This window comes from Oncorhynchus clarkii, chromosome 5 (genome assembly GCF_045791955.1).
Source record: "Oncorhynchus clarkii lewisi isolate Uvic-CL-2024 chromosome 5, UVic_Ocla_1.0, whole genome shotgun sequence".
Taxonomy (NCBI): Eukaryota; Metazoa; Chordata; class Actinopteri; order Salmoniformes; family Salmonidae; genus Oncorhynchus; species Oncorhynchus clarkii.
In genome coordinates, this window is record NC_092151.1 from 44708234 (window position 1) to 44720735 (window position 12502).

A 12502-nucleotide genomic window follows, 5' to 3' on the forward strand; every position below is an offset into this window, starting at 1 on the left:
GACTCGTTCCCTTGTCGGTGAATCTCAGGAAACGTATGGTGATTTGACGAGGTGGTTGTCTGGCTGCTGGTGGGGGCCTCAGTGCTCGATGAGCTCTCTCAAGTTCTATGGGCCTGTCGGTGGACAGGTGGAGCCACTCTGGGAGTTTGTCTTGCAGGTAGCGGATCATTGGCATGTTTCTCTCTTCTTTTTCGGCCTGGTTTAATAGAGCACTGTTATTCCTTCGCCCCCTATTTGCCAGGTCTTCTGTTTTCTCTTCCAGATGCTCTATTTTCTTTTTAGCAGATGCTATTGTTTCCATGGGGTCTGGCTGTGAGTTTCCATGCTGACCCTCAACACGGGGCCCCTCAGGGGTGCGTGCTAAGTCCCCTCTTGTACTCCCTGTTCACCCACAACTTCTTGGCCGCCCATGACTCTAACACCATCATTCGGTTTGCTGCCAACATGGCGGTGGTAGGCCTGATCACCGATGACGATGCAGTGGTTTAAAGTACTTAAGTAAAAATACTTTAAAGTACTACTCAGTTTTTTGGGGTATCTGTACATTACTATTTCTATTTTTGACAACTTTTACTTTTAAAATGTACTTTTTACTCCATACATTTTCCCTGAAACCCAAAAGTGCTCGTGACATTTTGAATGCTTAGCAGGACAGGAAAATGGTTCAATTCACAAACTTATCAAGAGAACATCCCTGGTCATCCCTACTGCCTCTGATCTGGTGGACTCACTAAACACACACGCTTTGTTTGTAAATAATGTCGGAGACATGGTGCCGTCTGGTTTGCTTAAAATAAGGAATTTGAATGAAAGGAATTTGATTCATACTTTTACTTTTGATACTAAAGTATATTTTAGCAATTACATTTACTTTTGATACTTAAGTATATTTAAAACCAAATACTTTAAGACTTTTACTCAAGTAGTATTTTACTGGGTGACTTTCACTTTTACTTGAGTCATTTTCTATTAAGGTATCTTTACTCAACTATGTCAATTGTGTACTTTTTTCACCACTGCAACAATGAGACAGTCTATAGGGAGGTCAGAGACATGGTTGTGTAGTGCCAGGACAACAACCTCTTCCTCAATGTCAGCAAGATACAGGAGCTGATCGTGGACTACAGGAAACGAAGGGGCTATTGTGGAGCGGGTTTGAGAGCTACAAGTTCCTTGCCTCCCACATCACTGAGGCTCTATCATGGTCCAAACACACCAACACAGTCGTGAAGAAGGCACGACAAAGCCTCTTCCCCCTCAGAAGGCTGAAAAGATTTGGCATGGGCCCTGAGATCTCCAAAAAGTTCTACAGCTGCACTATTTAGAGCATCTTGACTGGCTGCATCACCACTTGGTATGGCAACTGTTTGAAATTTGACTGCAAGGTGCTGCAGAGGGTAGTGCCTATGGCCTAGTACATCACTGGGGCCAAGCTCCCTGCCATCCAGGATCTCTATATCAGGCGATGTCAGAGGAAGTCCCTAAAAATGGTCAAAGACTCCAGCCAACCAAGTTATAGACTGTTTTCTCTGCTACTGCATGGCAAGCGGTACCAATGCACCAAGTTTGGAACCAACAGGACCCTGAACAGCTTAAACCCCCAAGCCATAAGACTGCTAAATAGTTATGTAAATAGTTAACGTACTGTTACTGTTTACTATCTGTCACTTTATTCCTAGTTATATCTACCTCAATTACCTCGTACCCCTGCACATCGACTCGGGATTGGTACCCCTTGTATATAGCCTTGTTATCATTACACATATCTATTATTACTTGTATTATTATGTGTTTCACTTTTCTATTATTTCTCTATTTTCTTTCTCTCTGCATTGCTGGGATAGGGCCCATAAGTAAGCATTTCACTGTTGTTTACGAAGCATGTGACTAATACAATGTTGTTTTATTTGACTATAATTTTGCCTTCCTGTTTTACACTGCTGCAAAAATATTTATTATATTCTACTGAACCATTTACTTTATGTTTGTATTATTTTATATGTTGTATTATTTCTTATTGTTGATGCATTGTCGAGAAGAAACCTGCAAGTAAGCATTTCGTTGGACGGTGTATATATACACCATGTGTATCCCGTTCATACAACTAATAAAAACTTGAAACTTGATGACTGAATCATATGCAGAATATGTTTATCTGTCACTTATTTGACACTTCATTCGATTTTTATCCGACATTGTCTCTCAATTTTCTCATATAGCCTTGTTTTATTATTTTGCAAAGATACACTTTGAAATGTAATACTGGTCTGGATGACAATAACCAGATCGGTCTCAGGGAGTGCTTTTCCTGATACACTCGAAGGAGGTGTGTTGTACTACGCATGCGCCAACGCAGTAGGTTTTTTGCGTTGTGTTTACAGCCCTAAATGCTGTTGCAGATGTAGCTAGCTTCCTAGCTAGCGCAATGTTATGGTAACCGTCTTTGGAATAACACACAATTGTCGAAACAGGTAAGATATTCGACACGTATATGCATGTCTGTGTTTAAATAAATAAGCTGAGTGTCTCCTCTGAACAGGACACTTTTAGCCTGGAGATATTTTGAAGTGCTGTTAAATAGCAGGCTACTGTAACTAAGCCAACATTAGCTCAGTGGGCTGCCGAACGTTCAAGGTTTGTGCATCACTTTGAAGGCCGAGCGGTTTCGCTGACGGTTTTATGTCCGAACTAGACAGTAACATTTGCTAGTGTTCCGCCAACTAGTGTTACGGCAAATGAACATTTCTGCATAAACTCGGGGCATCACGAAGTTGGCTGGAGAAAGCAGAGTTATGTAGCTAGCTAGGCTAGCGGGTGTAACGTAACGAGGTAGTGCTTTCGCTGCTTGCTTTTCTCGGTATCTAACTACAGTAACAATCTAACATTAGCGAGCTAGCTCTACCCGGTCCCAGCCAGCTACCGTTTCTTGTACTCAACCGTGTGTCAACTGGAAATGCATTTGTTTGCAGAAACAACTACCGCTCTATCGTAACCTTACGTTGGCGTTATTTGCAAATGACGAGGACTGCTAAATTCGCTAGCTAGCTAACAGTAGTTGCTGGGTTCGGTAGTTGTAATATCCTATCATCTGTATTGGCAGATGGCTAGTTAGTGCCGACCTGATGATTTACAGGACACATGACGTCAGGGTAAATGACCACGGATAGCCTATATGTTACTGTTTTAACGTTACCCGTAACGTTAGATGACATGTCAGGGACAGCTAGTTGACCCTGACAGCCTTGACGTCAGTTAGCTATGGTAAGACTGACTAACGACGACTGTGGAATTTAGCCAAATGGATATGAATTAGTCCTCAGCATTAACACGTGCCGCATTTCTCTGGTGCCTGTAGTTTGAAAGAAGTATGGAACGCCGTTTGAATCTTTTTTTGACACGCAAAGAAAATACCCAATTGGCGTTCCATAGAGAAGCCCTTTCTCCCTTGGTGATTATGAGTAGCGGTAGTCATGGTAACGGAGCCCAGGCCAGTTGAAGTTTGTTCACTCACCTGAAATACAGGCAGCAGTCGACAAAAACAACTGTATTTGTCACACCCTCCTCCTGAGCCATATTCAAATATTTGCATAAAAACCTACAGGTGCTCACAGTAAGGGAACGTTCCCTGGCCTACAGTTATCTATGATCAGTGTTTGTTGGAGTTTTTGTTGACTGTGTGCAGTTCTGAATTCTGTGCCAGGCTACCCCACGTAGCCTTGAATGGTGTGCAACTCCAGGTATAGGCCCTGCTGTTGTTGCATTATGTCAGCCAGTCAGCCTGGCAGTAGCATCTAGGATGTGTACTATTGACAGCCATGTCCAGGACAGGAGTCAGACAGGATAAGGCTTGCACTTGCCCCATGAGAACTTTCACAAGTGGTGTTCGCAGCGAACCTATTACTAAACCAAATAGTCAGTTGTTCTGGAGGATGTCTCCTATGAGTCATTCCACCTCAAAAAGCACATTAAAGAGGATTTTGTTACTCACCATCTCAGATTGTTCTGAAATTGTTTCTGTAGTAAGAAACAGTTAAGATTAGCCTTCCGGAAGCATGATTTTGTTAAAATATAATTAGATCTCTATGAAATTAAGCCTCTGCACCCAAATTGTACCTTTTTAATGGATATGATTAATATAATCTTCAATAAAATTCGTACCTAACATTCAATTTGGTCCGTCATTCTTCCTAATAATGAGTAAGACATAAGAAATACATTAAAATTATCAATAGCCACTCACGGCAATCCCACCCCAACAACCAGTATACAGTATCAGTTCTCTATGTCTGACAAGTAGTATGGAGCTGCTGATTGGAGTATTGCTTCTTCAACCTTTAATGTTTTCCCTGAGAATCTGGTGATATATCTTTTCCCATGTTCAGAGAAATTCGCCATTGAAGTCGCTTGCATTCTTTACCAGCTGCCGCTGTTCCTGCTACTGGCACCACACCCTAGCGAATGTTGTGTGGTCTGTGCATTAATATTTTCTTGTATGTCAGAAAGCCATTTGCATTGCTAGTTATTATAGTCAGTTGTTATACTGCTAGCTAGCTAGCTAACATTGAACCTAGTTGGTTAGCTTTCGCTCCCTGCTGACTCATACTACATAATTTCATACACGGTGGCTAGCTATGACAATCCGTTTTTATTGCTAGTAGTATGGGTTGGGGTTGTGATTCATTGTTTAGATAACTAACTAACTAACTAACTAACTAACTAGCTACATGTCTAAACAAAATATTCCACTTCGCTAGATGATTACATGACCCATCAACTTAGCCAGTGTGTCTGGGGGTGATTACGACTATCTATTGTATTTCATGAATGTGTGATGTCTAGACCATAGTGACCCATCTACTTAGCTAGATGTGACTGGGAGGTGCTTTTAGCATTTCTTTCACACGACCCATCAATTTAGACAAGTGTGTCTGGGTAAGCATCATCTAATAATGATAAAATATTTATAAAATATTTTTCTGTGTACTTTCTATTTTTGATATTGCTACTATGCACAAGCAAGTAACCATTTCACTGTACCGTTTACACCTTCTGTATCCTGTGCATGTGACAAATACACTTTGATTTAATTTGATATAGTGTGTGTTTACCAGAGATGGTAATGTGAAGAACAACATGACCTGCACCAAAGTCCGATTGGAATATAGGCCAAGGATTAGATAAAGTGTATTTTTTTTGCTACATAAAACCGAATCGAGGTAGTCGGTCACATATACATACGTTGCATGCAGAAAGTATTCAGACCCTTTCACTCCCCGGGCGCTGAAGACGTGGATGTCGATTAAGGCAGCCCCCCCCTACCTCTCTGTTTCAGAGTTGTTGGGTTAAATGCGGAAGACACATTTCATTTAAAGTCATTCAGTTGTATAACTGACTAGGTACCCCCCCCCCTTTCTCATCAATCTACACACAATACCCCATAATGACAAAGCGAAAACAGGTTTTAAGAAATGTTTGCAAATGTATTAAATATAAATAACATAAATACCTTATTTACTTGAGTATTCAGACCCTTTGCTATGAGACTCGAAATTGAGCTCAGATGCATCCTGTTACCACTGATCAACCTTTAGATGTTTCTACAACTTGATTGGAGTCCACCTGTGGTAAATTAAATTGATTGGACATGATTTGGAAAGGCACACACCTGGTTTTATAAGGTCCCGCAGTTGACAGTGCATGTCAGAACAAAAACCAAGCCATGAGGTTGAAGGAATTGTCCTTTGAGCTCCGAGACAGGATTGTGTCAATGCACAGATCTGGGGAAGGGTACCTTCCAAAAAAGCCAGGAAGGGGTTATTGTGACAGAGTAAGAACCAAAGTGTTGGTCAGTGTTTCCCAGTGGACCCCCAAGGTCCCCAAGAACACAGTGGCCTTCATCATTCTTAAATGGAACATTTGGAACTACCAAGACTCTTCAGAAGCTGGCCGCCTAGCCAAATTGAGCAATCAGGGGAGAGGGGCCTTGGTCAGGGAGGAGATCAAGAACCCGACGGTTACTCTGACAGAGCTCCAGAGTTTCTCTGGGGAGATGGGAGAAACTTCCTGACGGACAATCATCTCTGCAGCACTCCACCAATCAGGCCTTTATGGTAGAGTGGCCAGATGGAAGCCTCTCCTCAGTAAAAGGCACATGACAGCCCGCTTGGAGTTTGCCAAAAGGCACCTGAAGACTCTCAGAGAATCAAGGTTCTCTGGTCTGATGAAACCAAGATTGAACTCTTTGGCCTGAATGCCAAGTGTCACTTCTGGAGGAAACCTGGCACCATCCCTACGGTGAAGCATGGTGGTGGCAGCATCATGCTGTGGGGATGTTTTTCAGCAGCAGGGACTGGGAGACTAGTCAGGATCGAGGGAAAGATGAATGGAGCAAAGTACAGACAAATCCTTATTGAAACTTGCTCCAGATCGGTCAGGACCTCAGACTGGGGTGAAGGTTCACCTTCCAACCGGACAACGACCCTAAGCACACAGCCAAGACAGCCCAGGAGTGGCTTCAGGACAAGTCTCTGAATGTCCTTGAGTGGCCCAGCCAGAGCCCGGACTTGAACCTGATGGAACATCTTTGGAGAGACCTGAAAATAGATGTGCAGCCACGCTCCCCATCCAACCTGCCAGAGCTTGATAGGATCTGCAGCGAAGAATGGGAGAAAGTCCCCAAATACAGGTGTGCCAAACTTGTAGCGTAATACCCAAGGTTATAATCACTGCCAAAGGTGCTTCAACAAAGTAAATATGATATTGAATTTTTTTCATTTTTAATACATTCGTAAAAATATAGGAACCTGTTTGTGTTTTGTCATTATGGGGTATTGTGTGTAGATTGAGGAACAAAAATAATTGTGTACATTTTAGAATAAGGCTGTAAATGTGGAAAAGGTCAAGGGGTCTGAATACTTTCCGAATGCACTGAACAAAAATATAAACGCAACATGCAGTTACAGTTCATATAAGGAAATTGGTAAATTGAAATAAATAAATTAGGCCCTTATGGATTTCACATGACTGGGCAAGTGCACGACGTTGGAAGTGGTTTATGGTAGAAAATGAACAATCAATTCTCTAGCAACAGCTCATGTGGACATTCCTGCACTCAGCATGCCAATTGCGTGCTCCATCAAAATTTGAGAGTAATACGTTTTTTGTGCCTATGGAAAAATTCTGGGGTCTTTTTATTTCAGCTCATGAAACATGGGACAAACACTACATGTTGCGTTTTTATAATTTTGTTCAGCGTAGTAAAAGGGCAGGATACCGTTTATCTTCCACATAATACTGTTTTAGTAGGTTATGATAGGAAACTGTGTAAGATCTCTTCGTGAATATCCGTTAACCACCCCGAGCCACTGTAAGCTTGTGACGGAGTGCCTTCTTCTGAATAAGATGGTTATCATCAACCGCACAATGTGATTCAGTGACTGTCACCGTTTCTCGCTTTCCTTTCCCGTCTCTCTCTCTCTCTGTCTCTCTTTCGCTCTCTCTCTCTCTCTCCTCTTTTGTGCATCGCCACTCGTGATTCGACTGTCCCAAGCTCAACTCTGTAACACCCCCCCCGCCCCGTCTCTGCCTTTTTTAAATCACTGCAGCGAATTTGGTTGAAGCTAGCCTATGTGTTGCAAGCCTGAGTATTCACACTCACGGTCTTCCTCTCCCTGAAATGAGATGCACTGAGAGAAGAGGGAGAGCTCAGCTGGCCTGGCAGGCCTTTAAAGCAGCCAGTTCAGCTGGAGAGGGAGTGAGAGTGAAAGAGGGAAGAGAGTCAACTCCTCGATCACACCGACATTGCATTTTGGTACACCCGAAAGAAGTACATTAATTTCCGATGGAGCGCTGCGTTTGCCTTGCAGCATTGCGTTGCAGAGACAGTTGCAGTGCGTTCTGCGTGGCGTATATGTTGGATTTATCGAATGTATGCATCAGACTGTGTGTGTAGACGGCTTGACAGAAATGGTAGCATGTTGAACTTTTGTTGCACAAACATCCAGATCATGCTGCGTACTATTTTGCGTAATGACACTATCGGTGTGATCGAAGGCTTTAAGAGTCCCCCTGCAGTGCCAGGACTGAAGACATAGCTGACCGCCACTGAAAGGCTGTGGCAGCTGAGTAACGAGCCGGACCCAAGTAACCAACCTCGTCTGGCAGTTGTATCGAGTAAACCCTAGCCTAACTCCTCTAGTAGTCTGACTGATGACCATTTGTATGAGAGGCTTTATTAACAGCCCAGCCAACTGTAGAAGATCGGCTACATTAACCGTACCACATTTTTGTCAAGATGTGGAACATCTCGAAATGTCAAGATGGTCTCTCTGAAGGGATAAATAGGTGGTGTTGTCATGGCGACACCTAGCTGACATGACAGCTAGCTAGGCAGGACAGAAGCTGGGGTTATAGCGTTAGCGCAGCAGTCATAGCGTTAGCTCAGCAGTCATAGCGTTAGCTCAGCAGTCAGACTTAGCATCACCCCCATTTGCTTTCTTCCTATACATGCGTTAGAAAAAGATGGAGGGGAGAGAGAAAGGGAGGGAGGGGGGAAACATCAGCAGCTTGTATTTCAGTCTTTCTTGTTTGTCCAGTTTGTTGTTCTGGTCTCCATTTAGCTGTAATGTCCTGAGGCAGTGAGTGAGAGAGGGGTAAGGAGAGAGGGAGCTACACAGACAGAGGGAGCTACACAGACAGAGGGAGCTACACAGACAGAGGGAGCTACACAGACAGAGGGAGCTACACAGACAAAGGGAGCTACACAGACAGAGGGAGCTACACAGACAGAGGGAGCTACACAGACAGAGGGAGCTACACAGACAGAGGGAGAGGGGGAGCTACACAGACAGAAAGAGGGGGCTAGCGAGAGAGGGGGCTAGCGAGAGAGAGAGAGGGGGCTAACGAGAGAGAGAGAGAGGGGGCTAACGAGAGAGAGAGAGGGGGCTAACGAGAGAGAGAGGGGGCTAACGAGAGAGTGAGAGGGGGCTAACGAGAGAGTGAGAGGGGGCTAACGAGAGAGTGAGAGGGGGGTAACGAGAGAGTGAGAGAGAGAGAGAGGGGGGTAACGAGAAAGAGAGGGGTAGCGAGAGAGAGAGAGAGGGGTAGCGAGAGAGAGAGAGAGGGGTAGCGAGAGAGAGAGAGGGGTAGCGAGAGAGAGAGAGGGGTAGCGAGAGAGAGAGGGGTAGCGAGAGAGAGAGAGGGGTAGCGAGAGAGAGGGGTGTAACGAGAGAGAGAGAGAGGGGTAACGAGCGAGAGAGAGGGGTAACGAGAGAGAGCGAGAGGGAGTTACAGACAGAGAGCTACGGAGAGAGAGATCTACAGAGAGAAAGAGAGAGGGAGCTACAGAGAGAAAGAGAGAGGGAGCTGCACAAAGAGGGGGAGATCTACAGAGACAGAGCTACGGAGGGAGGGAGGGAGAGCAAGCGGAGGGAGGGAGGGAGAGCTGCGGAGGGAGGGAGGGAGGAAGAGAGAGCTGCAGAGGGAGGGAGAGAGTTTTAGAGAGTGCGCTCCAGAGAGAGAAAGTTTTAGAGTGCTCCAGAGAGAGAAAGTTTTAGAGAGAGCTCCAGAGAGCGCTAGAGAGTGCGCTCCAGAGAGAGAGAGAGAGAGAGAGAGAGAGCACGGGAGAGAGCGCTCCATAGAGAGGGAGAGCGAGCACTCCATAGAGAGAGAGAGAGTTTTAGAGAGTGCTCCAGAGTGAGCGAGCGCTCCAGAGAGCAGGAGAGAGCGTGCTCCAGAGAGAGAAAGAGCGAGAGCTCCAGTGAGAAAGCGAGCTCCAGAGAGAGAGAGTGAGCGCTCCAGAGAGCAGGAGAGAGCGAGATCCAGTGTGCTCCAGAGAGAGAGCGAGCTCCAGAGTGCTCCTGAGAGAGGGTTCCAGAGCTCCAGATAGGGAGAGGGCTCCAGAGAGCCAGATAGGGAGAGAGCTCCAAAGTGCTCCAGAGAGGGAGAGAGCTCCAGAGTGCTCCAGAGAGGGAGCGTCCTCCAGAGAGAGAGAGAGCGTCCTCCAGAGAGAGAGAGAGCGTCCTCCAGAGAGAGAGAGAGCGTCCTCCAGAGAGAGAGAGAGAGAGAGCGTCCTCCAGAGAGAGAGAGAGAGAGAGAGCGTCCTCCAGAGAGAGAGAGAGAGAGAGCATCCTCCAGAGAGTGAGCGCGAGCTCCAGAGAGAGAGAGTGAGCGCTCCAGAGAGCAGGAGAGAGTGAGATCCAGTGTGCTCCAGAGAGAGAGCGAGCTCCAGAGTGCTCCTGAGAGAGGGTTTCAGAGCTCCAGATAGGGAGAGGGCTCCAGATAGCCAGATAGGGAGAGAGCTCCAGAGTGCTCCAGAGAGGGAGAGAGCTCCAGAGTGCTCCAGAGAGAGAGAGAGCGTCCTCCAGAGAGAGAGAGAGCGTCCTCCAGAGAGAGAGAGAGAGAGAGAGCGTCCTCCAGAGAGATGTCAGAAACATAAATATAAATTCACCCTGTACAACAACATAATTGAACACACTGAAATGACACCTACCTTGGTCTGACCATATCTGCGTCGGGGAACTTTAATATGGCAGTGAATGCACTCAAAGAAAAAGCCCGCAGAAGCCTGCATTGTATGCAATAAAAAATGAAATTAGGATTTGGACCAAAATATTTGAGTGTAATCCTACCAATAGCTCTTTACGGAAGTGAGGTTTGGGAGCCACTCAATAAACTGGACTTTAAAATGTGGGACACCCTACATGCAGAATTCTGTGGGGAAATTCTACAAGTCCAGAGGAATACACCAACTAATGCATGTAGGGCAGAATTGGGCCGCTTTCCAGCGGTAATGAAAATACAGAAAAGATCATGACATTTTTGGCTAAATCTAAATTCATGTCCAAATTCAAGTCTGCAATTTAAAGCACTTCAAACCCAAGAGCTGAGCCCAGAAACGAGCCCTCTGTCAGCTGGCGTTGGACCGAACCAACCAAGCTGACACCAGCATTGCTTCAAAAGAAAGAATTCCAATAAACAAAATCATGAACCAATGAAAGGACTATTTACAACATTGGAAAAATAAAACAAAATCCCAAAGCCGATCTCTCTCTCTCCTTATCCCTCTCTCACTCACTGCCTCAGGACATTACAGCTAAATGGAGACCAGCACGCCCCCGACTTTCTGACATTTTGGAGCTGCCTTAGTCAAGAAAGTAAAAAAGAGACCATGTTTGTATGCGGTTTTATTAAAAAAAATATATATATATTTCACCTTTATTTTACCAGGTAGGCCAGTTGAGAACAAGTTCTCATTTACAACTGCGACCTGGCCAAGATAAAGCAAAGCAGTGCGACACAAACAACAACACAGAGTTACACATGGAGTAAACAAACATACAGTCAAATACACAATAGAGAAAGCCTATGTAGTGCAAATGAGGTAGATGTGACAGATGTGCAGAAGATGAGTGTGCAAGTAGCGGTACTGGGGTGCAAAGGAGCAAAATAAATAACAATATGGTGATGAGGTAGTTGGATGGGCTATTTACAGATGGCCTATGTACAGGTGCGGTGATCTGTGAGCTGGTGCTTAAAGCTAGTGAGAGAGACATGAGTTTATTAACGCAATGATAAAAAAATAAAAACAAGTTCTACGTTGTTTGCAAACTGATATGTGACACGTATTAATGCCAAAATAACATGTAAAAAAAGAAATGTGGGTCTCAAAACAGGTAGGGCTCTGCACCACCTGCCCTGAATGACGTGTCGCCACTGGAAATAGCATCTTGTGTGAGTGAGTCAGTGCACGTTGTTTTCAGTTTCAGCCAGTGTATTCCGTGTGTTTTTGTCTGGTTGTACGTTCATGCATGTGACTGTCTAACCATCCCATGTGTGTGTTTTGAAGTTCTGCCTGTGTGCATCTGTGTTGTGTGTGTGTGTGTGTGTGTGTCTGTGTGACTTGAAAATAATGATGCACACATCTCACTGAGTCTGTTCATTGTGCACGTGAAGGCAATGCCGCTCAGTGTCTATTTTTTTTAACAAGGTGCAATTTTGAACACCTGTAACTGCCATTTCCTGCAGTCTATAGCAGAAAATGGCCATCCACAGATTTTATGTGAGTAAAGTCATACCGTATTAAAATAAAATCGAGACAGCCGTGATAGAAGTGGGACATTTCGATTCAACTGTTTAAGAGAACCCAAAACCGATTCAAATCCAGCATGCTTCGGTCAGAAAATGTATTCAAACATCACAAATCGCTGAAAATGTTTGTTGATCATATTACTTTGTTGATTATATTCACTTCTGAAAATACCTCATCTTTTAGTGACAACTGGTGCATCATCTCCAGTGTGGAACTAAGCATGTAGCTGTCATTTAGCATGCTGTCCCCAGGAAATATCAGTAGCCTAGTCAAACTGCGCACTGTGCCAAGCTTCGCGCGCTGATCTACCTGAGGTAGGCGACCTGTTATTGTTATCTCTGCACTGTTGAAAATGGTGTTTTACCAGAATTAAAGTAAGCTACCGGAAACACGACTGTCATCTGGCTATAGGCT

General features: G+C 44.7%; 1 protein-coding gene across 2 annotated transcripts in view; it reads left to right on the forward strand.

Moving 5' to 3' along the window:
• The first annotated feature begins 2333 nt into the window (after positions 1-2333).
• Positions 2334-12502, forward strand: part of LOC139408905 (rab GTPase-activating protein 1) — a 131205-nt gene continuing 121036 nt past the window's right edge. Inside the window, exon 1 of one of the 2 annotated variants that reach the window (XM_071153348.1) lies at positions 2334-2471. The gene's annotated coding sequence lies outside the window, so the exon portion shown is untranslated. The remainder of the gene's footprint in view (positions 2472-12502) is intronic. The other variant, XM_071153349.1, reaches the window with a different exon arrangement.